Here is a 27729-nt window from a genome sequence, read left to right on the forward strand (position 1 = left end):
TATATTGTAATCTTTTTATTTATTTTATTTTATTTCATTTACATTTTATGTGTTTCATTGTATTACTAATATTCCATATTGTATGCATACGTATCTTTGCATCGTACCTGAACATTTTGAGATTATTTTATCCATTGGTCATCCACTCCTACAAAATATAATTTTCCATAATTTTATTTTCATTCGTATTTATTACACATCTAAATAACGCTAGTGAGTTGTTTATGTACAGATTCGAACTTAATAATTTACAATTCAGAAGTTCTTTTTAAATAAATCTGCATTAAAAATTGCTTTTAAACAAAATTGATTAATATATAAATTACAATTTTGCTAAAGTAATCGAGTCTATTATTTCTTGAAAGGTTTTCCTATATTTGCTTGTTATATATAAAAAAAAAAAGAAAAGAGAAATTACGATTAATTTATAAAAATGTAAATTCCAGCACTGAACTATTTCCAATAATTCTATAAATCTAATCCAATAACGCGTTAATGGTAAATATCATTATTTTCCTCAGAATATATTTTTATGAATTCTTTTATCAAGTTAATGCTTCAAACGAGTTAATTTCATTTCTAAATACCTCTTGCGTTTGAGAAAGTTTATGAGAAGAGCAAAGTAATTTATCGATCATTGACGTTGTGAAAGGATCGTAAACTTCCTTCCTTCATTAACGCTTCCATATATGATTTTTTATCAATTTAGCCGATATCTCTTTTAAACTGATCCTACGTAACATTAATCGTGTTGCTGCTTATCGACATTTAAAGAAAACACTGATAAAACTTGTTTTAAAATTAGTACTAATTTAGCCACAGATTAAGTACGATTATCACCTAACAATTTTCTATTTTCGTTTCATGTAAATATTGGAATTTTTCTACTGCAGAAATCGATAATAAATAAAGAAATAAAATAATTTTCTGCAACAACGAAGAAAAGTTGTACCATTTAATTCACCGCCAGAGAAATATATTTCTATTAAAATGGATTAAAGATTCCATATTGTTAAGATTATTATGAAATTCTTCATTCAAAAATGATAATTAATCGCCTTCGCTCTTTAGCTTAATTTCTAGTTTTTATTCTTTTACTTTTTATTCTTTCCAACCATTCTTTATCATTTTCATTTTTAACTTCTATTATCTCAATTATATATTTTTGTTCTTATCGTTTCTTCTCAAACGCGTTTCTCCCTTTGGCCCAGGATACAAAATACGTTACTCGATCTACGAATGTAAATGCAAAATGGTTTTTGTTCAAAAGTAAACGGAGCAAATCGTCGTTGAGATGGTTTCGTGCGTTGCATTCGCAACACTGCGAAGATGTAGTTAATCTTCGATCGACAACAGAAACGACACGCTCGACGGTGCAACCGTAGATGCATCAAGCGAAGTGAATCTTCTCCGATGCATCTACTTTCACCGATTAAAATGAACAACACGCTCGAACGATTCTCCAGACAACCATCCTCTTCGATATTCCTCCTAGAATCGATATTCGATCAAGTGGCCACCTAGCTACCTGTCTTTTCGTGTCGCAAGATCTTTACTCTTGTGATTGACACGATTGTTGAGATCATTAGGAGTCAGCATAATAGAGCTGCATGTTCGATATTTTAAAATGCTTCGTTGCAAAACGATTTTCGTCACCTTTTGCTCGTCTTCTTTAGAGTTTGCTAATGCATTTGAAATTTGATTGAATTGAGACGGTAGAGCTTTGTAATTGTTTGAAAATGAAAATAAAGGGTGTTATAAATTATTATACATTTGTAATGCCATTCAGAATTAATAGAAAATTTTATTAAAAGGAACCATTGACTTTATATATATTTAAGACATTAATATACTAAAAAATCGAAGAATTCAACAGTGGTTGGCCATCGAAATCTGTTAATTGGGGTTCCTCGTTATAGATCATTTTACAGACTTCTGTACCCACGAAATTAAAAGTTAATAAAGACGAATGAATCTCCATTAAGTCGATCTCGGTTCCCGCAATATGATGTAATTTATTTTCCCAGGTTGATGCCACGTAAAATGTTGGATCCTGATAACGCGAAGTTAACCCTGCTGCAATTTTCGAACATTTATATTTCGATCTTACTTTCATCTTATGAACAAACAAGAGGAATTTGACTATCGAAAATTATGGAGAAAAAATAGCAAAGTTAAATAGAAAAGTGATTGTATCGAAAGTAAATAATCCAAATAACGATTCGAATAGGCCAGTCCAAATAACAATATAATTCGTCTTTTTCGTTTAACAAGTTAAGTTGTCCTTTCTCTGAAAAGAAGAAACATTTGCCAAAGATGCGAACGATTTCGAAAATAATTAGAAATTATTATCAGTATGATCGATGGTCCACGATGAATCGGTATCCAGCAAGTGATGGCATTGCAAGATCCACGATTATACACTGCACATCTGTGAATTCTTCCAGTGCCAAGACCCGCCAGAACCTTTCCGATGTCCTTGATCTTCGCTTCCTCCTCCGCTTTTCCTCCGTCCATGCTTGTGCAACATATTTCCCTTTCTCTTTCTTCTTATTTTACGCTCGGAGCACGTGCTTGTCGATGTCGTGAACCGTTTCTCGAGTAAATCGTTCGATCTTGAACAGAGCCGTTCCTACATCGTTATCGTATTAGAACCGTTAAGTAATTTATAATGAGACAAAAAGTACATTAATTTACGTCGTTAGTTCTGCGCCCACTTTACTCGATATCAATCTTTCTGCAGTCGGATTAAGGTAGTTAAAAATTGTGAAAATATTTTTTCTATTGTCTTATTAGAGAGATACTCTGGATATTAGCGTAGAGTGATTACTGTATCTTGAGAAGTAATTACAAAGTAATTCTGTCGGGTAGAGATGGATGATAATACTCTTTAGTATGGTGTCAGAATGATAAATTACGTTGAATTGTTAGATTCTGTGAATATCAACATCGTAGGATTGTTTCATTTTTTATAATAATTTAGTAGTTATTCTACGAAGTAGAAATAAAAGGAAACGTATGATTATAGTCTTTCGCTCCATAAAATTGAAAAAACTAATTACGTTGAATTACTGGAGATCCTATACAGATTAATGTAATATAAGATACGCGCCCACTTTGTACGACAATTCTAAAACGGCGAAATAATTTTAGAAAATTAAGATGAATCAAAATGTGATATTTTTCATTTCTTTCGTGCTGCAAGATCGGAACGATAAATCATATTAAATTGTAAAAATCCTTTACGATTTAATAATCCTTTTAGCGGTATATACTTTCTACAATAATTTGGCAATAATTCTATAGAAGATAATAGAAATATTCTTGAAGACAATGCCCGTACGAATCATAAATCTTCTGTGATTTACACAAGACAGAAGTTTCAAAAATTTTCAACAAATTTTCTATAAAAAAATCTTCAACCAAAATAAAATTTCCAATACATAAACTTATATAACCATCATTCCTTCATCCGTTAAAAAAATTCCAATCGAAGAAACGAAAAAACCATCCAATTTCACACCGCTAACGCTGATCCATCAAAATTCGAGCAGGTAAACGAAGGTAGATCGTTTCGAACCGCGACGGCAACAGCGTGGAGATTTTACGAAACGAATTCGATAGAAAGCATTTTTTTGCTACGTGGGCGACGAGATTTCACAAGGGATTTGCGAAACGCGTTGACCTGCAGCAACAGTCGGTGAATGATTTACTGGCCGAGGATCAAATCGATTGCGAATTGAAAGTCCAATGAGCTGATTCTGTTAGGATTTCGCGAGACCGATCTTTATCGAATTGGCAGAAATGGTAATCTTCAATTATACGCGAAACAGTCAAAAGTCAAATCGTATTACGCATACGTTGAATCACTGGTCGAAAAATAAGTATAACTCTATTTCGTCGTGGAAAATGTTTAAAGATTAATGCTACGCGTATTTAGCGCGGAATGAGTTAAAAATAATATTCCCTCTTTCTATAAAAATTATTATCGTGTTTGTTCTACATGTGAAATTTGCGAAAAGATATTTGATATGAGGAATTATGGAAGGAACGATTGATTTCTGTGATTATTAATGAAATTTCTAACATAGAAAATATGCAAGGAATTTGTTTTATCAGATAATTTTGTTTGTAACTAATTTTATAATTTCTGAACTAAAATTCGAATTTGATTAATTTTCCATTGATTCGGTCAAGGAGAATTCTTCTGAGAAATCTTCCAATGCGGTATAATTTCTTTTAACAATTAACCAAGGCTTCTCGGCGATTATAAAGTCGTAACTAATTAAATGAACATTTCGATAAGAAAATATATATAAAAATGAATTTAATAAGCCTTTAATTCTGAGTACAACTAGCATCCATATCGAAACACAATTATGAAAACAAGCAAAGGAAGTAAAAAATTAGAACTTTGGCGATCTTATCATGATCGTACTCCGCGATAAATTTACTTCGTTTCGAAATACACAAGGATCGCGCTAAAATTACGTATATCTAATAATTGCTTCTAAGTAAATATTAACTTCAACGTAAGACCTGTTAAGGCTGTATTAAGGTAATCTGTAAAAAGTGCAAACAACAGCCGCGTAAAGTCAGTATAGCTATTTGAACGTATTAAATTACTATAAGCTTAACACTCAAGTGGTATTATTTGTTCATTGACGACGATAGCAATTCATTCGTATTAGAATCAGGTTACATAATACGTAACTTAATATGTATATTGAATTTTACGTTCGGAAGAAAAATTAAATGAAGTAAAAATATTTATTTTAAATTTGGTACATAAAAAGATAAAGTTACGTCACAATTAAACTGACTCGTTATGTTCAATCTGCTGCTACGATTCAAAGATACCAATTAGTTAAAGACATATATTTTTATTTGCAAACATAAGTCAGCAAAGCTAAATAATAATGTAACATTAGATGGTACATCGACTTCCAAATGCAAAGATATTCTCATATAAAATAAAATTTTATCAATTACAATAACTAGACACTAGGATCAAATTCAAATTGTACAGAATTAAATATCGATCTAATATTAAATCAACTTAGATCGCATTTCAATGATATTCTCTTGAAAGCCATTGATACCCTACAAAGAAAAAAATTTCCAATTACCACTACTGCGATAAATCGATAGAATCGAATTCAAATTATGCAAAGCTAAATAATAATCCGATGTCGAATCAATCCACATCGAACTTCCACGTTATGCTCATGAAAATCATCAATTAATCCTAAAACAGAATCTTACCGATTACCCTATCGCTGTAGATTAATAAAATCGAAGTTGAAGTATACAAAATCATCTAATAATTCCGTATTACGATATACGAATCATTAATTTTCTATCAAATAAAATTTTACCAAATAACGTACTGCTACAAATCGATAGAATCGTACTGAAATTATACGAAACCAAATAACAATCCAATATTCGATTAAACGACGTCGAAATTTAGATGAAATTATACGAAATAATGAAATAGAATTTTACCAATATTAAATCAATTAAAATCTGAAATTCAACGATATTCTCGCGAAAACCATTTACTTTCCGTAAAGTAAAATTCTAATAATTACTCCACCGCTATATAAATTAGTGGAATTGAGTTTGAATTACGCAAAACTAATTTCGGTCGGGTCGAATAGAGAATAGCCGGCGAACAAGCGGCGGGTGAGGTCTGTATCATGATCGAGCCACAATCGACGCAATTATCACGGCTGCGCAAAAAGCTGGCCGCAATGGCGAGGTCGTTTATAGTGCATGACGAACGACAATAACGATTCCGTGATAGAGTCGCCAGAAGTTTTCCGGCCGCAGCTGTAAAACTCTTTCGTTTCCTGTTCGACGTCGAATCGAACCGTCGCGCCACTCTTTTGCCTTTCTTTACTCCACCCTGCATTTTCTTTTCTTCCCTGTCCCTTTCTTTTTTCTCGTTGACTCGTCGAAATGATTTCGTCACGATTCCCAACCGCGATAAACCGAAACGAAATGGTTCACGTTGCGATATCGATGACGTGCGAGCGTTGCGAGGATTATCGCCGTGAATCGACGAAAAACACAATGAGCGAAGAAAATGCATCGTCTCGCCTTGCCAACTCGGAAAACTTATCGCGCTTAATAGGCAGACGTAAAAGAAGTTTTCTGAGAAGCGTAAAACGAGATATCTCCAAAGTAGAACGTATTGCAGCGATTTATTTACGTGAAATTTTAGGGTATTGATTCAGATCGATTAATTAAAAATGCGAAGGTGGTCTCGTACTTCGTTAATTAACTTGAAATTTTTTATATTACCTGCTATTAAATAAATTCACCGGGCGTATGGTAGTTTTAATGTAATTTGTTTCAAAGATGAAACGAAAATATTGATGATTCTTTTTAAGTGTATTATATACGATTCAAAAATACCAATTAAGTGTATAAAAAAAAATCACTTAAAACGATAAATACTGAAACAGGATAAAAATGTTTAATATAGAATTAATATCATTTTGTTTCCCAGAAAGCTTTTAGAATTACTTTAAAATTTGTTTATAATATTAGTGGAATACGAGAAAAATAAATTATGTTTGCTTCTTGCTTGAAGGAACAATTTCAAACGTCTTCGAACCACGTGTTATGCATTCCATGCATTCTTAACCACCCCTCTATTTCCATCGTTCTTTTCATGTACGATTCTATCAATTCGCAAATTCCATGGAATCATCTACATAACGATATTTCAATTAATAAAGTATTAGAAATTTGTTACATTGGATATAATTAATATATCAGAAATTAAATTAAATTGAAAAACATAAAAAAAAGTATTAAAAAAAAGAAAAGATCATGAAACGAAAAGTTCGAAATAAAACGCGCAATATCAAAATTTAAACGATCAATCAGCCAAAAATAAAATATCACTTTACATTAAAATCTATTTCAGTATTAACTCGATCGCACCTGAGAACAGTTTTCAGATCAAACCTTCTCATAAAAATTTCTTGACACAAAGAGAAGTACTTCACAAAATAATAAATTTTTCAATCATCGATATTAACACCACAAAAAAAAAAACAAAAAAGAAAAACGGACTAAAGTAAACCCAAGTAAACACCAAATACAATAAATATCATTGCCGATATCATAAACCAAAAATGCAAAAAATGAAAAAAGGCTCGAAGCTGTTTCCACAAAATTCAATAGATCCAATTTCCATGCAATTTTTCGTCGCGTGTATTCGTAAACGATACTCAATTTTCATTGCATATAAAAAAATAACTATACGATTCTAACGAAATATAATGTTTCAACGAGGAAGCGACGTGTTCAACGTGTACCTGTCCAAGGTGAAACGATCGCGTGAACGAAATGAAGAACGACGCACGGGCCGAACGCGGCACACGAACTGAACACGAAAAACCGACTGGACCCCCTCGTGAAACTTCGGTACCGGTCGCCTGGTGTCGTTTCAGCGTATGCAGCGTTCCATTCGGTTCCGCTCGGTTCTGTTCAGTTCCACGGAAACCACGATACTGATGGGCATCGAGCTTCTCCTGCGCGCTTCCCTCTTTTTCGCCCCCATTAATATACTCTCTCTTTACCTACGTTTCTCCCCTCGATTCGACCACGTCTTCTTTGACCTTGTTTTTTTCCTTGTTTCTTTTTCTTCCGTATTAAATTTTTTTTTTATTTTTTTCTGTTATAACAAAATTTCTTTTTAAATTCTTACGTGCGTAGCTGTTATTTAGAATAATCTTTTTAATAAATCTCAGGTTTTTAAATATTTCTTAGTGACTTTGTAGAATAATTTTGCTAAGGATTTTATTAATTTTTTTTTCCATGTTTGTCTAGCATAACTGAAATTCTTCTTTCATTAGTAAGTTATGCGCGAACGTTTCGCCGTTTAATCGAATTTTGTACTGGAATGTTTGTCTTTTTTTTGATATTTTTCTTCTTAATTTCATACTCTGAAATTTACTTTACGACTGTATTTCTTAGTTTACCGTCTTGGTGTTTATTTAATTACTCGGCTAGTCTTTGTTTCCTTAAAAGAGTTTCTCCTCGCGACATTAATTTACGATAGAATAAATTTCTTTTGCTCTTCGTTTAGTTTTTTGTAAAAAAGAACGCGATCCTTTATCGTTTTCGATGTTTCACGATCGAATTATTCCTTCCACTATAATCCGTTTTACCTTCTACCACAAACTTTCAACCACATTTTCAATATTCTCCCCCTTTTAATTCTTAATTCCAGCCCACTTTCTACTTCATTTACAAAATCTTACCCTAAAACTTTCCCTCTATATTACACACCGTTACTTCATCATCAATATCATCTTAGAATATCAAGAATACCTCATCTATCTCGTCAATCTACCTCTGCGTTCTTTTCCTTTCTAGATACTCTACCACAGAATTGTTACCCCCATTAAACACTAGCAAACATGATCTAACAAACCTAAACACTTCCCTCTCCTCTTCAACTCTCCAATTTCCCCTTTACTACAATCTTGCAAAGAAACATTTCCCTAACCAACTTCTAACTATTAGTATCATCAAGCGTAATCCAACTAACCAATTTAAACACCTGGTTTCCTTCTTCGTCCCTCCAGTTTTCCCTCTACCACAATTTTAGCGACATTCTCCGAACCAACCGCTAACCATTATTACTACCAAGCATAATTCACCTAACCAATCTAGCTACCTCGTTTCCTTCTTCGTCCCTCCAATTTCCTCTTTATCACAATTTTACAAAGCGACATTCTCAACGAACCTCTGACCGTTATTACGAATATAACTTCATCATGTTGTACCCTCGTCGTAGCCACGAATTACTCGACCTTACCGCGACTCTTCCCTTTTCTTTGCCTCGTTTCGTTTCTCTCACCTGTCTTCACTCCGTCTCTTCCTCTCTTCCCTCCATCGGTTTCCTGTTTCGCACGACTTTCGGCCGCCAACGACTGACCGAGACTACCAAGCCGCCGCGCGAGCAAGCGTGTCCGCGGGGGTGGCCGTTCGCCGCGACTGCGCCCCTTTTTTCGCCACGACCACCCCCTCCAGCTACCCTCTCGGGCATCGCAGCTCGTACGCGACAACACCGTACACATTCTCCGAACGGGACTAATTTCCTCGTGTTTTTTTTTCCCTCCTCGACCGTACGGTAATTTGTCGCGTCGTTGCTGTTGCGAAATTGTTTGCAATCGACCGCCCCTTGGTGGACGCTTCTTCGCTTTCCTCAAGAAAAGAAAAAAAAAAAGAAAGCCTCAGGAGTGTTGGAATAACTCGATGATGGATGATCTTTTGGTTTGGGTTAGCACAATTTTCAGTTTTACCCTGGAATTTCGTTCGAGTTTGACTCGTGTTTGTTTGTAGGATTTGCGTTAACGTTTGCTGTTGGAGGTACCGTTAGAAGATTCGTAGTGTAGTTTGTGTTGTATTTCACCGGCTCTTCGTGGACACGTCTCTGCTCTTCTCTGGAAAAAAACGAGAGTTCGGGGTGTTTTGAAATAATACGACGATGGATCTTTTGACTTGGGTTACAGTATTTTCGGCTTTATTCTCGGGCTTTATGTGAGTTAGGCTCGTATCTGTTTGAAGGGCTTTGTATTTAACTTTGCTGTAGCATTAGGCGGTTTATAGTATTGTTTGAATTGGTCCTGAGTATTGGCGGTGTAATTAGCAATGGGGATGATATTTATAGGATTACAAGCTTAAGAATTCTAAGAAAAATAAGTAGAAGACAAACAGAGTATACGATATATAATCACGAAAATAAATAGAAATGTCAAGTGTTATAATATTCAAGGAACGAATTAGACTCTACTTAAGAATTTCGTGGAGAAGAGCAAAGACTGGAAAATCTCCCCATTTCATAGAAACGGTATCCGTGTGTTTTATAATATCATGTTGAAAGAATGGCTTGATAATTTTTATAAAAACGACGCAGGTAAATTAATCTAGAGAGGAAAAAGGAGTCACGCAGGAAGGTAGTCGCTGTGTTAAAACATTAATCGTCTATACTGTGTGAATACCTGAAGAAAATGGCGAAATTTTTAAACGACAAAGGCACGTTATTTCGTAATTACCAATGATATCTACATAAGCTTTATTTAAGATTCAAATTTATCACCGTCCATTAAAGTCATTTGACACCTTTTTCCGGAAAGTTCTAAATAAATTATCCAACTCTATCACGCTGCTTTTATCAACTTAGATTCTTTTTATTCGTTTCGTTATTCATATTTTCTCTACTGTACGATTATTTATAAAATAATATGACGAGCGAAAAATCTCAGTGATATAAGTCAAGATTCTAGTCACGTATTTGAACTCTTAAAAATAGTATCCTCTTAGCTTCATAATTAAGTAATTATTTTAACATTGTTTTATGAACTATAATAAATGGACTGATTTACATCACTATGATTTTCATTCCATGTAATACTAGTATTTTCTTAAAATTAGAAATTCTCGAATCTTTCATCGTTAGATACCAAAAAGAACACACGTGAAAAACAAATCATCAACACAAGTTTCTAAAAGTAGTTTATAATATGATACAAATACTAGCGTTACCTATAAAATTCCAATAAACCAACTTTTCAACTCAGTTGTTCAAACTTTGCCCAATGGAATATCAAACGATCTCTCTTTATTTTTATTCCGACTTCTTCTTCTTCTTCTTCTTCTTCTTCAAAACACAAAGACTTCCAAATGATTTATATAAAAATTACCATAAGATTACCATAATAAAAATTCTTTGTCGCATTATTTACCAAACCCCAATGCTTCCTTGTTCGCGGCAAAAATACTCTAACGACCACAAAAGGATAAAGAACGACGAACGTAGAACAACGAAGTAGCAAACACGGTTGCCATAAAAATTCAGCGAACGCTATTTGCATATTGCGAAAATTCTACTTCGGTGTCAGATGGAATCCGTGTTCGTCGAAAAACGAATCATGCAGGTACGTGGTTTGGCCAACCGGAGAATCGCTAGAAATTGAAATGAGCGCGAAGAAAAGAAACGGGCAATTCGGGTCGAGAAAACTGGAACGTCCACGTTCCGCCCACGCGTCTCTATCCGCGATCGATAGTAACACGTCGCTCGGACTACACTGTTGGCATAATCAATACGGACTGATATATCTGTAATAGGAGCGAAAGACAGCCGGCTAGCAAATGGTAACAAAAAAAAAAGCCGAGGGGGAGAAGAGAAATAGCGATGATAGATCGTTGACGGACGAGCACACGATATAACTTGTCATTCGAGGAAGGGCTGACTAGCCGCAAAAATTGCGTGCATCCTGGGACAATGCTTATTCACGTTGTTTTCCCTCGCGTGGTTGCTTGTACGAGTCTTTTCCTCGTTGCTTTATTTGAATAGAAGGTAGTTTTATAAGGCGTACGTGATATTTTCAACTGTGATCGTAGATTTCTCGAATTGATTCTTTTTTAGTCTTTTCGATACGAAAATCGTACAAATAGTAGAGGATTTATATTGCGTTTGCTAGATAAAAGATAAGATATGTAGAGCATGTGAATTGTGATTGAGATTGAGCGACATTAAATTAATAAAAATTATAGTCATTAATATAGTGAGTAATAGAAAATGACGAATATGGTGAATCCAATAAACAAAGTAACACACGCGCGCAATTATTAAATTGTAATTGAATTTTTAAAAAGGATTGCAAAGGTGATAGGAATACTATGAACCACTTAAAATCGATAGAGTTACTTTAATCAAATAAATGTTCGAACTTTCGCGTGTTTGTAATATTAACGTGAAAGTTTAAGATTTATAATGAATGGTAAATGTCAATGTTACGATAAATCTTTCGATATCATGTAGTTTATTTTTTCAGTTACGATACATTCCGATGTCATGTGGATAAACACGATTAATAAATTCAATTCGAATTGGTTTTAATTAAGCTTTCAACAAAACGTAATTAGAGCATCACTTTTACGAGCATATCAAAATTTCTATAATTCGTAGAAGATTTTTATAATAATTACTTATCTCGTCTTTAATTCGTTGTACGTACAGTATGAAGGAAATTTCATTAAAATTAATTAGTTCGTCTCATTACGAGCACTGAAAGAGCGGTAAATTTGTTCATTTTCAAAGCCTATAAACTCCGATCTGCTTTCAGAAAATATTCATTTTTGTTCGCACGTTTGCATAGCACTTTATTGCGAGTGAACGTTAAAAATTTAAAAGTTCAAGTTTCCAAGCAACCATCGACTGACGATAAGTTTTACCGACTACAGGTAGATTCATAAGTAGCTTCGTGTTTCTTGTAATGAATGTCGATTGTCTCTCATCTATGTATTTACGTCTTTGTAAAACATTATGAAAGTAATATTATAAATGAGACCGATTATGAACTTCGTAAGTAACAAATAAATATTTTCTCATAAAATATTATCGACTTATCCTTCACTGCGCTTTTAATATCAAAATCGATATTTGTCTAAAAGGAAAGAAATTAAATACACAAGTTATCAATTACATCTTTTAATTTAAGATGTAACATTAATTTGTGTAGCTTAATATTTCAAACAAGACAAGGATTTGGACGACTAATAATTAGTAACAAATTCTCCTTTAACGTTATACTAATTAAATATGAACCACATAAATATATAATTAGAATTTTGTGTCATGCAAATTAAACGAAACATTGAAAGAACATTAAAGAACCAGTATATTATCAGCAATATAATTAATGTAATTACGTGTTGTTAATTTTGCAACAAAATTCCGTTTTATGCTCAACTTGAACATTATATACAGAATAAATTAATTTATATTATATTGTTTATTATACTATTAATATTAACTTTTCTATTCATATCTTAGTATAATCATATTGTAACAATTTATATTATTATATAGATGAACATTATGTACTAATCCAAAATGTAAATACTACCGAATAAAATACATTTGATTTGAATGTGATTCTACATAATAGCACAAAAGTATTAGTTAGATGGAGCAAAGAAAACTAGGAAATTTAAATTATTTCTCAGATTCAGAAAATAGTACTCAATACATCATGATCATTTCTTTATATCTCTACTAAAGTATCAATGATTGTAATGAGTATCAACGATTTTAATGAGTATAAATGAGTATAAACGAGTAGTACTTATATTGCCACGTTATAATTAATAATACCATCAATCTTCTAACTAACTATTAGACGTATCTACCTACTGTAATTACGTAGAAACATCAGTGAAAGTACAGTAAGCTCATCTCCAAATTACATCATTAGTCTGTAATCTCATTTGAACGTTGCACATGATTTCTCTTCTCCGAGGCATCATCGAACGAGACACAAAGAGAAGAGGAATTACTAAATAGTCATAACAATTTATTTCGTCTCAATCTCGTGTCAAAGAGTATCGCGCTAATTGAGAAGCTCAAGATGTTAAAGGATGGAAGTTCAAAAAATAATAAAAAACGAACCACTTCGTGAAGAAAGGTTCCATGCAGAATGTAACAAAAAGAAGCTATATGTACTGGACGTTTGTTTAAATATCATTAATATTTTACCCTTGGGGCATAGTATAAGGTAGCTACAAATAAATACGTGTAATTAATTTTATATATTGTTTTTACCACTTATTTTCCCATTTTCTTTCTTCATGGCGTTCGAGTGATAGGTGGATTGTTTCTTGTATTATACTTGTATGATTCATCATTTCAACTCATCAATTACCTAGTACAGAGAATATTCGTGTTAGAATAATTAGACCTAACTAATGACAAGCGCAGCTTATTTATTAATCCAATTTCATGGCTGTCAATTTAGCTTTGTTTAAACAAGACAAAGAACGCCGGAATATCACGTGCAAATACTATTGCAATCAGTCGCAAGTTGTTATTGTATAGCACGTATTCGCGTATGCACGCGTGGAATAATCGCTAACCAACTTGCGTGCCTTTACAATGTAACAGCCTTATGTATTCATAAAGTGCATCAATTATTCATCAGGCTTGGAGCTGAATGGGCCACGAGAAGAAAATCGCTAAATTTCCTTGCTTTCTCAGGCTTACTTGTTAGCTATGTTTAAAGAAATGCGAGACGCAGGATGATCCATCGTCGATTATGTAACTTTTTTGCAATTGTTACAAGCTCAATTACGATGTTGGAACACGGAAGAGGTGTACGGATCTGATGAATAACGCGAAAGGAAGCAAATATAGATACTTATACGCAGGTATACACACGCGTAACAACTTATGCGTATAAATCAGATCGCAACGCGTTCCGTATTGCGAGAGAATTAGAATTAGAACAGATCTGCAATTATAGAAAGTATCTAATTATAGAAACGTTAAATGATAGAAAAGTATCCAAGTATCTAAGTTCTTCATGATGTGATGTTCGTTTTCAAGTATTTTGTTGGGAAAGGATTGGTCAAGGAATAGCTTTCTTTGCTCGATGAAAATATTAATTATTAATTTATTAGTAAGAAAAACAAGTCGTTTAAAAAGAATTTATGAAGCTACTTAAAAAAAAAGTTTTTGAAATAAACGCTGCACATATTGCTTCATAATATGTTAATTCTCTGAAGATAAAACATCTTCCCATCCTTCCCAATTTTTTCTTAACGTGAATTTTTTAAACAAATTCATAGAAAATAAACCAGATAGTCCTGATAGTTCAGATAGGCCACATAGTTGAGGAATAGATCAAAATATGTCATCGATAAAAGCTAGAAATAAAACCTGCAATTTCAGTCTAGTCTTACAATGGCCAATTAAACAAAAACTCTAAATAGCACGTTTTGAAGGAATTTTTATTGACAATTTTGTTAAAACTAGAACTACCGAAGTAGTCGAAATCGATGGTTATTTTCCATAAAATCGGTTTTATAAATTTACAACGATCCATTTTGGGGCAGTTGAATGATGTATTTTGAAATACTCGTATTATATAAATTTCTTCGTACGTCGTACATTTTAATTTGTTGCTCTTACACTCCACGAATTATATACTTTATATATTTTTAAAATCTTACGCTGTAATAGTTCCAGTGTTAAGAATCCAATCGTTTTGTTCGCAACGACCAAACACGAGACAGAGAAACACAAAGCGAATCACATTCTGTTATCTACCAAGCCCTGCAACAGATCAAACAACTTCCATTCTCTCAGCGGAATTAAATCGAATCAAGAATAAAGGGTAAGGAAGAGACGGAGCGTTGATTTACTCGGTTCTCTTGGTGCCAACAGAGACTTTATCTTTATCGTTGGTTCGCACGGTCTGTAACGGTGCTGAATTCCCTTGGGATCAGTCGTCGTAGCACAAGTGTAGGATGCAAATTCGCCCGACGAACCCTTGGAATTCGACGACGCTTCCGCTGTTTTGATCGCGGTTCACCGAGAATTCACAGCTACGATCACATTGCATTTACATCTGAATAAGAGCGAAAAGAACCGAGTGAACGCGCTTTCAATTCGTGCGTATTCCGAATTCTATTTGAAGATAGGGTAGAGCATAGGTGAATTTGCTGCTGATTGAGTGGCAAGTTGCATGCGATTTTGATCACGTATTTCAGGATCAGGTTACCGGGTTGTCGCGTTTAAAGGAAGATAGTTTCTGCACAGCAAATTTGGAATATTTGTGCGTGTTAAATATGTAAAAGATACGTAGTATTTAAAATACGTGTATGTAAAAGTGCAAAATATGTCAGCGATATGTTCAGTATAGAGTAAAATTAAAGGGTAGAATAAAGAGATAACAATAAGAAGACGTATTGAGATTGTCAAACCGTTCGTGATAAATTAAAATTTACTTACAAACGCAAAATAGATATTTAACACTAGAAATACCACACCGGTCAAAACGACTGGTTCTACAATTTTATAAATGTGTCAACCCTCGTTTAGGGATCATGGTGCCAGATGGATTAAAATACCAAAAATGTACTATATAACACGGAATTCCTTCTATAAGAAAGTAATAAATCAATAAATATAGAAATATTTTATTATTACGTGTTAATGATAATTTAACACAGATTTTAAGTATTTTCATGTGTACTATAAATCGTATGCGATATTTAATTTGCGATAGAATATTTAACGATAGATATTTAACAATATCTTTGCAATTATTCTGATATTCTATGGTCTGTTTCTTCATAAACTATTTCTTCGAACTTACAATTTGCAAGTAAAATATAATCTATTTATCTACTTCTACGTATAATATATATATATTAAAAAGCCATAAATGTACGACTTGATTAATTAATTATTCTTGATATCGGCTAACCTTCAGAGGAAGAACATTACGAAAGAAAAAGCAACGCATTGATCTTCCTATCCCGGTGTTTGCACACAGTTATATTGATCAATCGTCTTCCATATCTAAACAGATATGCGTAGCTTGCGAAATTTCTTTACACAGAATTGCAATAGGTACAGGGACGCACTTGAAATTTCTTTATGTACCTACATATAAGTACACTCGATGGAAAGTAAGCGAGGCAACTAAGGTGGTATTTTGTAAACGTAATTTTATCGACACGAATCGACACACTTAGAAGAATTATCTATTTCACGCTCTCACGAGCATTTTTCAACCATTTCTAAATCAACAGAATGTCATGTTATATGAAATGTCAATTTTCTAAATCATTTTTTTTTTCAACAACTATCTTTATCTTTTTATTTGAAACGGACAATTTTCTCTTTCAAAGATGATTTTAATTCCTTCGCATTTTTATATTATACAAACGCATTTTTTCCTAACTCGTTGAAAATCAGATATTTCATATGTTAGAGCTTAGTATTTCTTCATATTTTATAAATATATTACTGTTTCAATACTTTAAATATCTTCCATTTTAACGCTGAGACTACCAAAGTAATCGAAGCGAACGATCATTCGTAATTTTTCAGAATTTTATAGATTTACTGCGGTGCATTTTGAAAGATTTGAACGATCTTCTATTTAATTTCTAGATAAACTTATTGATCTGTCCTTTCCTTGCATTATACGTTCTATTACTCGTACATACATATTTTGTATATCCTTTTACATGTATTTTCTTTTCGCAAATCACGTCCAGATATCGTTTTCCATATACACAGAAATTTTCATGTTAAGTTTCCCTTTCATATAAATTTGATACCTACGTGCTTCAATCATTAGCGATGCTGCTATTAAACTCTGTCTAAAATCTTATGCAATCAGCCAGAAACAAACGCTAAAGGATATTGCTCGAGGAAAGGAAAAGGAAATTAGCATACACGATTCAAAGATAGGATGCAAATCCATCGCCGATCGATCTTTCGTACACGATCGATCGTTCCTCCGCGATCGACGTGTTCTACATTTAAATACGCATAAAGATCGGATCGATTACGAAATCGTCGCACGTGGAATAGCAGAAAATCACTGCGTGCTCGTTCAACGACATCCAGAAAAATTTGCAACGGGAGTAGGAAAAAGACAGCAGACAAACCAGAGACAGAAAGTCTATTTGCATAACGAGCCACTGATAAATCAATCTATTCGCGAAGAAAGGAATTGCGAAGTGAAGCGTCGACAGGAATAAACAAGCGTGCAATGCGAAATGTGATTTGGTTTCGAGGCTCGTTTCGATCATTTCTGCCGAGGATTCGTGTTAATTGACGGTGAGATCGTTGACTGAGTATTCAACGAACGGACGTAAATGGGGAGAAAAGCGGCAAGTATCGGCTAGAGCGAAACGGTAACGTCACGAGGTACCGTTATGTACATTATTCGTAATATTAGATTGATATTCGTTTGATATGATAGTGCCGTTTAAGATGAACGATGCTTTGTAATAGCATCGTGGAGATCTGGCAGATACAATGACGAAGAAAAATATCGGTGAACCAACTTCTCCAAATGTTCCCATAAATTTGTCCTAAAGAATATGACTTTTTTACCTACGTAATCTTTTCGTAAAATATGATTCTCCAATAATAACATTCAAACAAGAGTAAAAAACATTTACGATATTTAAACGATATTTATTGTAGATCTAAAAACAGCATAGTTACGATAGTTTTACTTTTTGAAACATTATGTAGAAGATCTAGAGCTATTATTTTTTTGGTTCTAGATTAATCCCAAAATGTTTTCAGGATCAATTCTTGTATCGATTTTACAATAATGTAAATCTTACGCTCATCGCTTTTTTAATTCTCTTCTATTATCCATTTTTATTGCCCACTCTTATCGCGCAGTTGTTTAATAATATAAATTACGATACCTTGTCTAAGCTTTAGATTCGAAGAACAGATTTTACGAAACGATCGGACGAACGATCGTATGTTTTAGCAATGTATACTAAAGTTTACGGTAGTTCCTCGGTACACGTGTGAGTACGATTAGCTCGTAACAAAGATCGTAAGCTGCTGAACGTAACTTTTCTTCTCTTAAGGGGAAGAGATTCGACCACAAGCGGTTAACAAATAAACGACGAGGCTCGTATTCGATGCGTAGTCGGAGATTTCTCCGATCGAGTCGAAGTGAGCGCGAGCTGAAACTTTTCAACGAAGAGCAAAACGTTTCCGCGTTGCACGTCTCTCTACGGCAGATGCGTGCGAAAGGAACAACTGAACGCGAAAGTTCGCGTTTTATGACCGTGGCATTACGCCGGCGGCAGCCCGGTTGAAACGTTAACGATCGAAACGTTTTCCTGTCTAAGCGACGATGATTCGACGAGTTTCGTAATCCGAGGGTGAAATGCTCCAGCCACGCACACCATCATTCTCGAGAAAAGTTGAGAAACGTTCGAAACTCGTTCGATTACACTACATTGGATACAAGCCAAGTTTCAGTCGCTCACAAAATCTCAAGTATCTATCTTAAAATCTTTTCTAATTCGAGCTTCCAATTTTTTGAACGTTTAATTCGACAAGCCACATTAGAATCCCGAGATCCTCGAATTAACTTTGTCAAATTCGCCCAAATGAATGAAACGTATAAACAAAATATATTAAAAGCAACGCAGAAATTCCAATTCCTTATCTATCATTGCCCATTACACGATAAATTCCAACAAAATCTTACAAAATCGAACCATCGTAAAAATCGTCAAACATCTCACATTCGATCTACGATCTTACACGTATTTCACGAAATAGCAATAGAAAAGGAAAAATGGAATATCTTTTTGCCTCGAGCTCTCCAAAGAGAACTTCGAAACTTCGCTGTTCGATTTCCCGAAAGTATGCCTATCTATATACCATTGCATAAAAGCACAGACCTCTGGATAAGAAGGTACAACGCACCTATCAAGAACATCTCATATTCGCTACAGCGTATCCGAGAGATCAGGGAGAAGACGTATGATCGCATCTTGGTGGAGCCTCGAAAAAAACTATCGCGTGCGTTTTAGCCAGCTCGGTGGACGACTCGACTCGCGTTCCTGGACGTTCCGCTTCTTCCTTGTCCGCGCAGAGGCGGCTAGAAAAAGCAAAGTGACGCGCAAGGCAGCGAGATGTATCTTGGGCAAACGCCACCACAAATCACCGCGATCGTTTCGCGAGAACGAGCGGAACCAAGTCCCTCTGGACGTCTTCTTCTTCTTCTTCTTCTTCTTCTTCTTCTTCTTCTTCTTCTTCTTCTTCTTCTTCTTCTTCTTCTTCTTCTTCGACAACGAGGGGGGAAAAGAAATAGCCGGAAAAAGAGGGGAAAGTCTGGCGTGGAAAGGCTCGCGAGCACCATTTTCTCGCCTTCGACCAAGAAGCTTAATTGCGCGGATACCGTTTTAACGAAGTTGCGGGGAGAAGTTAATAAACTCTGGCTGAGCAATCAACGCTCATCCATCAGTTATATCGCGCCGTGTAAAACCTTATTGGCGAGTCGTGTTATGGTATACTATATATGCTCGGTGCCTTACTGTCTGCTGTCGTTTACCACAGAGAAACACTCGTTTAAATACTTGAACGCTTTCACCGTAGAATCTGTCGTACGTTCGAGAAATACAAACTATCAAGACTTATAATTATTACGACGAACAATTGGGTATCCTTCTTTTAAAATTTACTGTACAATCCATTATGAGATGTACGTCTCAAATGTAAATGCGCGATATATATATATATATAGGAGACGATATTTGTTAAATTTTGCAACATCGTTATTTTAATCGACGGTGAAAGGGTTCAAAGTTGTTCAAACGACACGAAAGTTTAAAGAAGGCAAATACGGGAACGAAGGTGAATCGCGTTTCTCGATGAAAGTCTTAAAACTATGACTCGCAAAGTTGAAGGCCTGTATGGCTGGAATTTTCTAATCTGAAATTGAATTGAAGTTGAAACTGGATTCGCACGAACAGGTATTGACGAAAGTAATACGAAACAAATCTTTGGAATTCCTTTGTAGGTTCGATAGTATAAGTTGATCCACGTTCGTTTAAAAGATTACATTAGTGGTTTGCCGTGTAAAATCTTTCCAATCAAAAATCATCTTTATGGCATATCTCTCGTCCAAAAATTCAGATACGTATACCTAGCTCTGTAATTTTGAAACAATTGAAACGATGTTTACAACGAATATATTAACAACGTTAACGAACAGAATTCGTGCAAATGTAAATAGATATAGAAAATCCCACGAAGACATCGATGCTTAATCAGTCAATTTCGCGATTAAATCATATCTTGTAAGAAACGAGTAGCTATGGAAAAACTTTTGAACGACCGTGTACATCCGATTCTTCTGCCGGCGAAACCACAAACAACACCATTCACAATACCTCTCCACTTGAAACCGATCCAGACCACGATGCTCGCAATCGAGGTCATACTCGTCCATAAAAATGGACGCGTTCTCGCACCACTCCCCTGATTGTTAATCGAAGACGCGATCGAAATACGAAAAACAGAGAAACAAATGGGCACGTTGGCTTAATTGCCGAGTTAATCTTCGAACAAACCATGGCACGCTGGTACAGTCGATCAACGACAAGAGGTTTCTTATTTTCACGAGGGGTATCGATAATCTTGCACTTCCTACGACGCTGATTACGTTCCTTTCTTCGTTTTCGTTCGCCAGAATGGCGCCGCTCTTCCAACGATTCGCTACGATTCTCTGAATCCTTGTCGTATATCTCGATCAACTTGGAACGTGCTTATTAACCTCTTTTAATCACCGATCATTCGTTAAATATCGACGAGAGCGCGAAAGGGGAGACGTAATTCTTAAGATGATTCTTCTGTATCCATTAATCGTCGTGGCATCCGCTTCATGATCGTAAAGACAAATTCGTACAAATTCTTATAGCTACGACCTTCCACTTTTCAATCTAATTCTTTAAGTTAATAAATATTAATAAAAAAGATCTATTACTATACGTGATATGATAATATTTGTACTTCTGTCCGCCTTGACTTTTGCACAAGTTCAGAATATCCTTGATCTTCGTAATAAAAATTGAGAATTTCACGGATTCTCCATTAAAAACAAGAAAGACGGATGAAATATCAGTGCACAAATTGAATTTCATCGAAACAGAACTGCTATATCAATTTTACAAATTATCGCCTAATAATAGAATCTCGTAGTCATAATCGAGTAACAATATCTCGAAATTCTATTTCCTGATAAAAGCAGCTGCAGTGCTTGCGAAAAGCCTCGGCTCTAATAATTTGATTGTACAAATGAAATAGCTTGAAGGTACTTGAATATGCAAAATAGGAAATTTTCTCATATTCTCAAATCTACCCTGCTTATCGTACTTTAACGTTAAATAACTCGACCTAAAGTCCTACCAAACTTAACGATATAATAATCTACGTTTTGTTAAATATGCCCCAGAACTCTACTTAATCCTGTTGTTTTCCTCTGATCCGTATGACACAGAGTATTATATTTTTATAGATACTATTAAAATAAATAATTACTAAATATTTAATTTGATATTCAATACTATTTCACTACTTTCTCTGTACATTCCATACATTTTACGAATAAAACGTTCCAAAGAAGAAGTAAGAAGAGCAGAACGATTAATGATCGAAGCAACAGCCCCAATAAATTCTCCGCAACTCCGCAAAATCACGAAAGATCTCAAGGATCCGCAGATTACTCACCACTTTGCAGTTTCTCCAATCCCAACTGCTTCCCACTTCCTCCAATTCCACGTTTCACTTCACAATTCACCTGCCATCGGAAGATTCACCTCCTGTATTTATTATTCTCACTTTCCAACCCCGAGCAACGTCCTCGCTATATTTCGTTGCGCTCGGTCCAGCACGGATTGTCCTAACGAGAACAGAATCGGTGAATAGAGACGCGCGATTAATCAAGCAGAACCCGCGTGCTTTTATCGTGTCCCTTGTGCGGAACTTTATCGTCGCGTTGCAGAGATAATGCCGGACCGTCTGCACACCGACACGCTCACAGCGTCCCCGAAGCCCGACGCGCGTTAAATCGTGTAGAAATCCAGGTTGGATGTGCACCGGCCTGAAGCCGCAGAACTCGCGTCCCTGACCTGCTCAACCGGTGGCCTCGATGAATCACGCGACCGGTAGATCTTCGGCAAGACAATCGACGAAAGTTCTCAGTCGGTTGCAGGGTCAGGGCACTCACTTTCGATTATAGCCAAACGCTTTGTTTCTAATTAATTAAGTAGATTATTTCCTTGGATTTGGTTGGCAGATTGACCTTTTTTAACGTGGATCGATAGCCAGTTTCAACGGTGTTCTGTTATTGGTTTTCCTGCTTCTCTAAGGTTTGCAAGCTTCTTATAGCTGGGTTCTAGGAACTCACGCAGAACACTCACATTCGATCGTAGTTAAACACCTTGCTTTTAGTTGGTCAAGAAGATTATTACGTTGGGTCAGGGTACTAGATCGATCTTTTAACGCGATTCGATACTCAATTTCTGCACTGTTCTATCGCCTTTTTTGCTTATGAAGCTTCTATACGATTTGCAAGCTTCTTATAGGTTGGTTCTAGCGAGGTTCTGTAGAACGCTGTAAGCTTTCGTTCGTTGGTTTCGTAAAGTTTGTATAATTGTGCACGCGGACGTTCGTGAACTCTTATAGTTCACTTTTTTAGATTTTGTAGAATCGCGCGAAGGTTTTTAATCTTGCTTCTATTGTTCACTCGTAGCAGTAGATTTTGCAACCTTTCGCGAACATTTCTTAGATGATGCTATTCTATAAGAATTTTCTATAGCTTTTGCAAAGTGGTCTCTTTAATTTGATTTTCTTGTTGCTTTCTCAGAATAGCGTAGGCTTCCTCGATTTGCTTCTTCTTCGACTTAAACGTAATTCTCTAGCAGTTTCTAGTACACTTTTATAGATTTTCGTATGTTTTGAGACTTTCTTAATTTACTTTTGGAGCTTTTGTAGAGTACTACAATTTACTTCCGTAACCTTTGAAACATTTTACGACAAAATACTGCATACTTTTCTTGCTCGCTCCCTTAATCTTTTACAGATTACAGTAAGCTTCCTTAACTTATCTCTATAGCTTTTGTGAAATTCTCTGAGAATCGTTAGCACGCTTCTGTACCTTTCGTGAAGTTCCGTAAACCTCCTCAACTTGCTTACCTAGCTTTTGCAAAGTACTAGGAAGCTTTCGTAATTCACCGTTGTAGCGTTAACAAAGTTCTCTGAACTTTTACACTTTTCTGTCTCTCTTTCGTCGATCTATTAAATCTTTGATCTTTCTTCACCTTCTACTTTCTTTTTTCTTTCTTCTACCGCGAACATGAAAAATTTCTAATCTTTGCAAGCTACCCTTGCATCGTAATTTAGTATAATTGTCTTACGCTGAAATCAATGACCTGTACGCACACTGGCTTTCAATGAAATTTTAATTTTAATTATTAGTTACTTTTAATTACAGAAACTCTTTTGCTTCGAAAAGTAATAATTAAATAAATAACTTCTGAAAATTTGGAAATTCTATTTCGAAAAATTTGTTTGCACAAACAACGAGAATATTATACAAATTAACGAGAATGCTTCGCTGGGAAAAGTGAGTTATCAAATTAGAAAAATTTATAATTGATTGCAATAATTCTACGCGGGTAGAAAGTATGTATAACGAAGCTGTATTTAATCCTGATTACAACGGAGTATACTTTTACGAAGTCTTAAAATTCCTTCCTTTATTATCTTCAATAATCTCGAGTTTCTTATTTTACGAGAAAGCTCGTGGTATTCCTTGGGAACAATAAATTCGTGGCCTTCGAGTTTAATCTTCAACGATGTTGCAGCCCTTAATTCCAGAAGTTGTTCGAGTTCGTTAGACTCGATTGAAGTGGAAATTTCGCGATCGCGGTTTAACTTCCCGATACGATATTTCACTCGATTTTATTACACTTTTGATCAACGAACTCCTCTTTTGATTCGATCTTTGATTAATGGAAGAAATATGTTTCTACTAACAATGTTGCGATTGGAATCTTATTTCCATTGTGAAAATCTTCGCCTCGTGCTGTACGATGTCCATTGAATAAAATGATCCGAAGAAAAGGAACGTTTCATAGAAGCACGATCACTGAAATAAGGATTTCTGATTTAAAAAAACAATAAATATTACATCGAGACGGCGATTCTCTATCGGTTCATGAAGATTTCATTCAATCCCGGAACTTTAAATCGAATCCGTTGTTGTTATATTTTTCTACAAATCGACTCCTCTTTATCGTGTCAACGATATATTATTCGTTATCTTCGAAATGTCAATACGGCTTATTATCAGGTCGCGTCTGAATAGGCTTTGAACAAACTAAGCCGGTGATTTATTCCACGATTTTACGCTACGATCCTCGATACGACACTTTTCAAACCGGTTTTCTCGCCTGGTTATCTCAATTCCCTCGCTAACCTAATTCTTTCTTTTCTACTCTAATGATCGTCGTATCTCTACGGTAAAGAAAAAGGAAAAACGAAGAAAAATCACCTTATGAATCATCGAACTATTATCGATTAATTTACTTTTCATTTAAAACGTTTCTCGATCTCGATTTCCTAATCCCAAGACCAAGACACTTTGCTCGTCCTCAAAGGAAAAAAAAGTTATCGCCTAATCCGAAGCTATTTTTCATTCAGAACATTTGTTTAATTTTTCAAGAGTACAAAACACTTAGATTCTCGCGGAGAAAAGAGTTATCGATCGTTCGTGCTAAAATCTCCTAATCTCCAGTTTAAGACACTTTATTCGTCCTCGCTACGACAAAAGAAATAATTACCGATCAATCACGCTAAAATTCCTTCCTACGGTGCACTGTGAAACTTCACGACGAACGAGTTAACCTTTCACTGCACGTGTTCGTCCAAACTTCGTCTCCGCCAAATTTCCATCCTTAGAACCCGCAATACTCGGATTATCACCCGGCAACTTGCCAATCTAATCCCTCTGTGGTACCAGGCCTCGTTTTCTTCTCGATCGGACAGCAAGAGACGAGGAACTCTCGTACCAGAAGATAGAACTCTCGATCTCGAGTTCCTTGGACTTCCTCTTGAGAGGAAGTTAACCAACAATCCCGTGGTGTAGCTCTATCTAGATCAGCAACCTGTTGATCAGTCCTTTCGACGACTCCCTTCGTTGCACGAGTCTTAACGAACAGATACCCGATCGAAAGCTTGCAATTTATTTACAGCCAGATCTCGTCGAACAATGATCAGCTATTTGAATTTCCGATCGATTTTCTCGCGGTTAGGTCTTTGTGCACGAGATTCGTGACGATACTGCCGTCGTGAAACGATAGACTAGTCAATAGTCGTTGGAATTACGCTTTCGAGGCTGCTTCAACTGGAAACGGATTCGTCGAGGCGTCCAAACTTGGCCATCCAACTTCTAGATGTCCAAGTTGGACTCTGCGGCGTTGAATCGGCTACTGGGTCTTCCTAGAAAGTGCTTGGTACTCCTTGATTGGAGGCAAAGACGTATTATGATCGATGGAACATTTGTCTCGTTGCATTAAGCGCAATTGTTTCTTAATTGTACAAAGGTATCGTAATTGGATTTGCTTCCTATTGGTTCTTCGACTGTATCTGTTCTTCTCTGATAACGTAACGATTGACCGTGAAGACTTTTTAATGTTTGAAGATAATATAGAAAGACTCTTTTAAAAGTACTTTGTTAGCTTTGTTGAAAGTAAGAAACTTTCTAAGATTCTTGTACCGTTTCTTCCTGTTATTTATTCCGCAAATTGTTTTATTCAACAATTTTACACGCGTAGGAAAGTTGTGCGGAATTTTCGAACGATCGCCGAGTCTTCGCAACCGATAGTTCTCTTCTCTTACGAAGAAGAATCCCTTAGAAATCCTATTCCAGTCTGCAAGCACGATTCATGTCTCTACTCACTTCGTCGCAGTATCAACCACCCTCCTAAACACCAAACAACCCCCCAGAAACACACTTCTCGACTTCTGATAACAACAATCACACATACACGCACAACGAGAGTCTTTCGATCTGTGCAATTATATCCAGACTTTTGCCAGAGTACAAATTTCCAGCAACGATCCTCCAACGATTGCAATTTGATTTTTCGATCTGTTTGCTATCGACGAGTGTCGTGGAGTATCGCGATATCCTCCGAAAGGAGGATCGGGAATAGATCAAAACATCGCGTTACTGGCGCGAACAAGGATCGAGTCGACGTAGAAGCGCGCAGACCGCGCGTTTTCGAACATGTTTCCCGGCGAAGTTCGATCGATTGGGGGCCGCGATATCGCTCGATCGGTAAGAACGGCGGCCGAGGGTTTAGCGACGAGCCGGAAGCGGCGGCGCGACCAAAATGGCGGAAGGTCAGGGTTCGCGCGGTAGATACGGACAGGGCACGCGACAACGAGACCGATCGGAAACGTGTCGAAGGATAAAACCGAGCGCACGGCGCAGGTAAGAGAGGTTTTCGAGCAACTACGAGCCGGTCAGAAGGCGGCGTGTCTTTCTCCCCTGCATCGTGCATCAACTCGCCGGAGAGAGGGAAATGGCGAAACGATGGTAGGAGGTAGAGTGTAGTGCAAAAAGCACGCGGGGAGGGGAGACGTAGGTGAACGCGATAGATCTCTGTTCTCCGGGAATCAGCATCAGGATCCCGATTATAGATCAGATTAAGTACAGTACGTACCCGTACGCGACGATCAAAAAGACGTAGTCGTCTTTGTATAATGCGATCAGAGGATTGCAGCTACCGTCCAATATATCGCGATCAAAAAAATTCCAATTACTCTCGAATAACGCGAACAAAAAAATTGACCTCGTGTCACGCGATCAAGAAATTGCAATCGACCTCGTTCCATATTTCCACGTTTTTTTTTTCATGAATTTTTGAACGGAAATCCTAGCGATCATGCCCGTGTATCGGGAATACTCTTCCTCTCTTAAGAGGATTTATAATAGGATTTATAATAATATTTCGTGTATAGCATAACGCGTCAGATACTTCGTAACTTGAAAAATAAACAGTAATCTACATTTTCGTGCGTGATGTTCCTTTGCCTAGCTTGAAGTCTGGAGGCGCCCCTACAAATATCGCCCACATATTTTTTAACCCTCATGTTTATTTCAAATTATCGGTTACACATTTATCTGTAATTGATACAATGTTAACGTCGAGAGTAAAAAGGAAAGTGTTACGTTTAAAAAAAGATACTTGTTGTTAGTAAGATATCGCAAATAATAGCAAACGATATGAAAAATATTTCTTTCTGAATGGTATCGTAAGATCACGTATATACGCTATTAAAATTATTTC

At 35.8% G+C, this 27729-nt stretch overlaps 1 long non-coding RNA gene across 2 annotated transcripts; it reads right to left on the minus strand.

The window, feature by feature from the left end:
- On the minus strand, positions 1 to 27058 carry LOC126915001 (uncharacterized). 2 transcript variants are annotated; one of them, XR_007709982.1, is made up of 3 exons: positions 22100 to 27034; positions 9330 to 9470; positions 1 to 9231 (listed from the first exon to the last, which is right to left on the minus strand). It is a non-coding gene; the product is annotated as an uncharacterized LOC126915001 (long non-coding RNA). The 2 variants fall into 2 exon arrangements; XR_007709981.1 differs by having other exon boundaries at positions 1 to 9470; positions 22100 to 27058.
- Between the last annotated feature and the right edge of the window lie 671 nt (positions 27059 to 27729).

Source organism: Bombus affinis, chromosome 3, assembly GCF_024516045.1.
Source record: "Bombus affinis isolate iyBomAffi1 chromosome 3, iyBomAffi1.2, whole genome shotgun sequence".
Classification (NCBI taxonomy): domain Eukaryota; kingdom Metazoa; phylum Arthropoda; class Insecta; order Hymenoptera; family Apidae; genus Bombus; species Bombus affinis.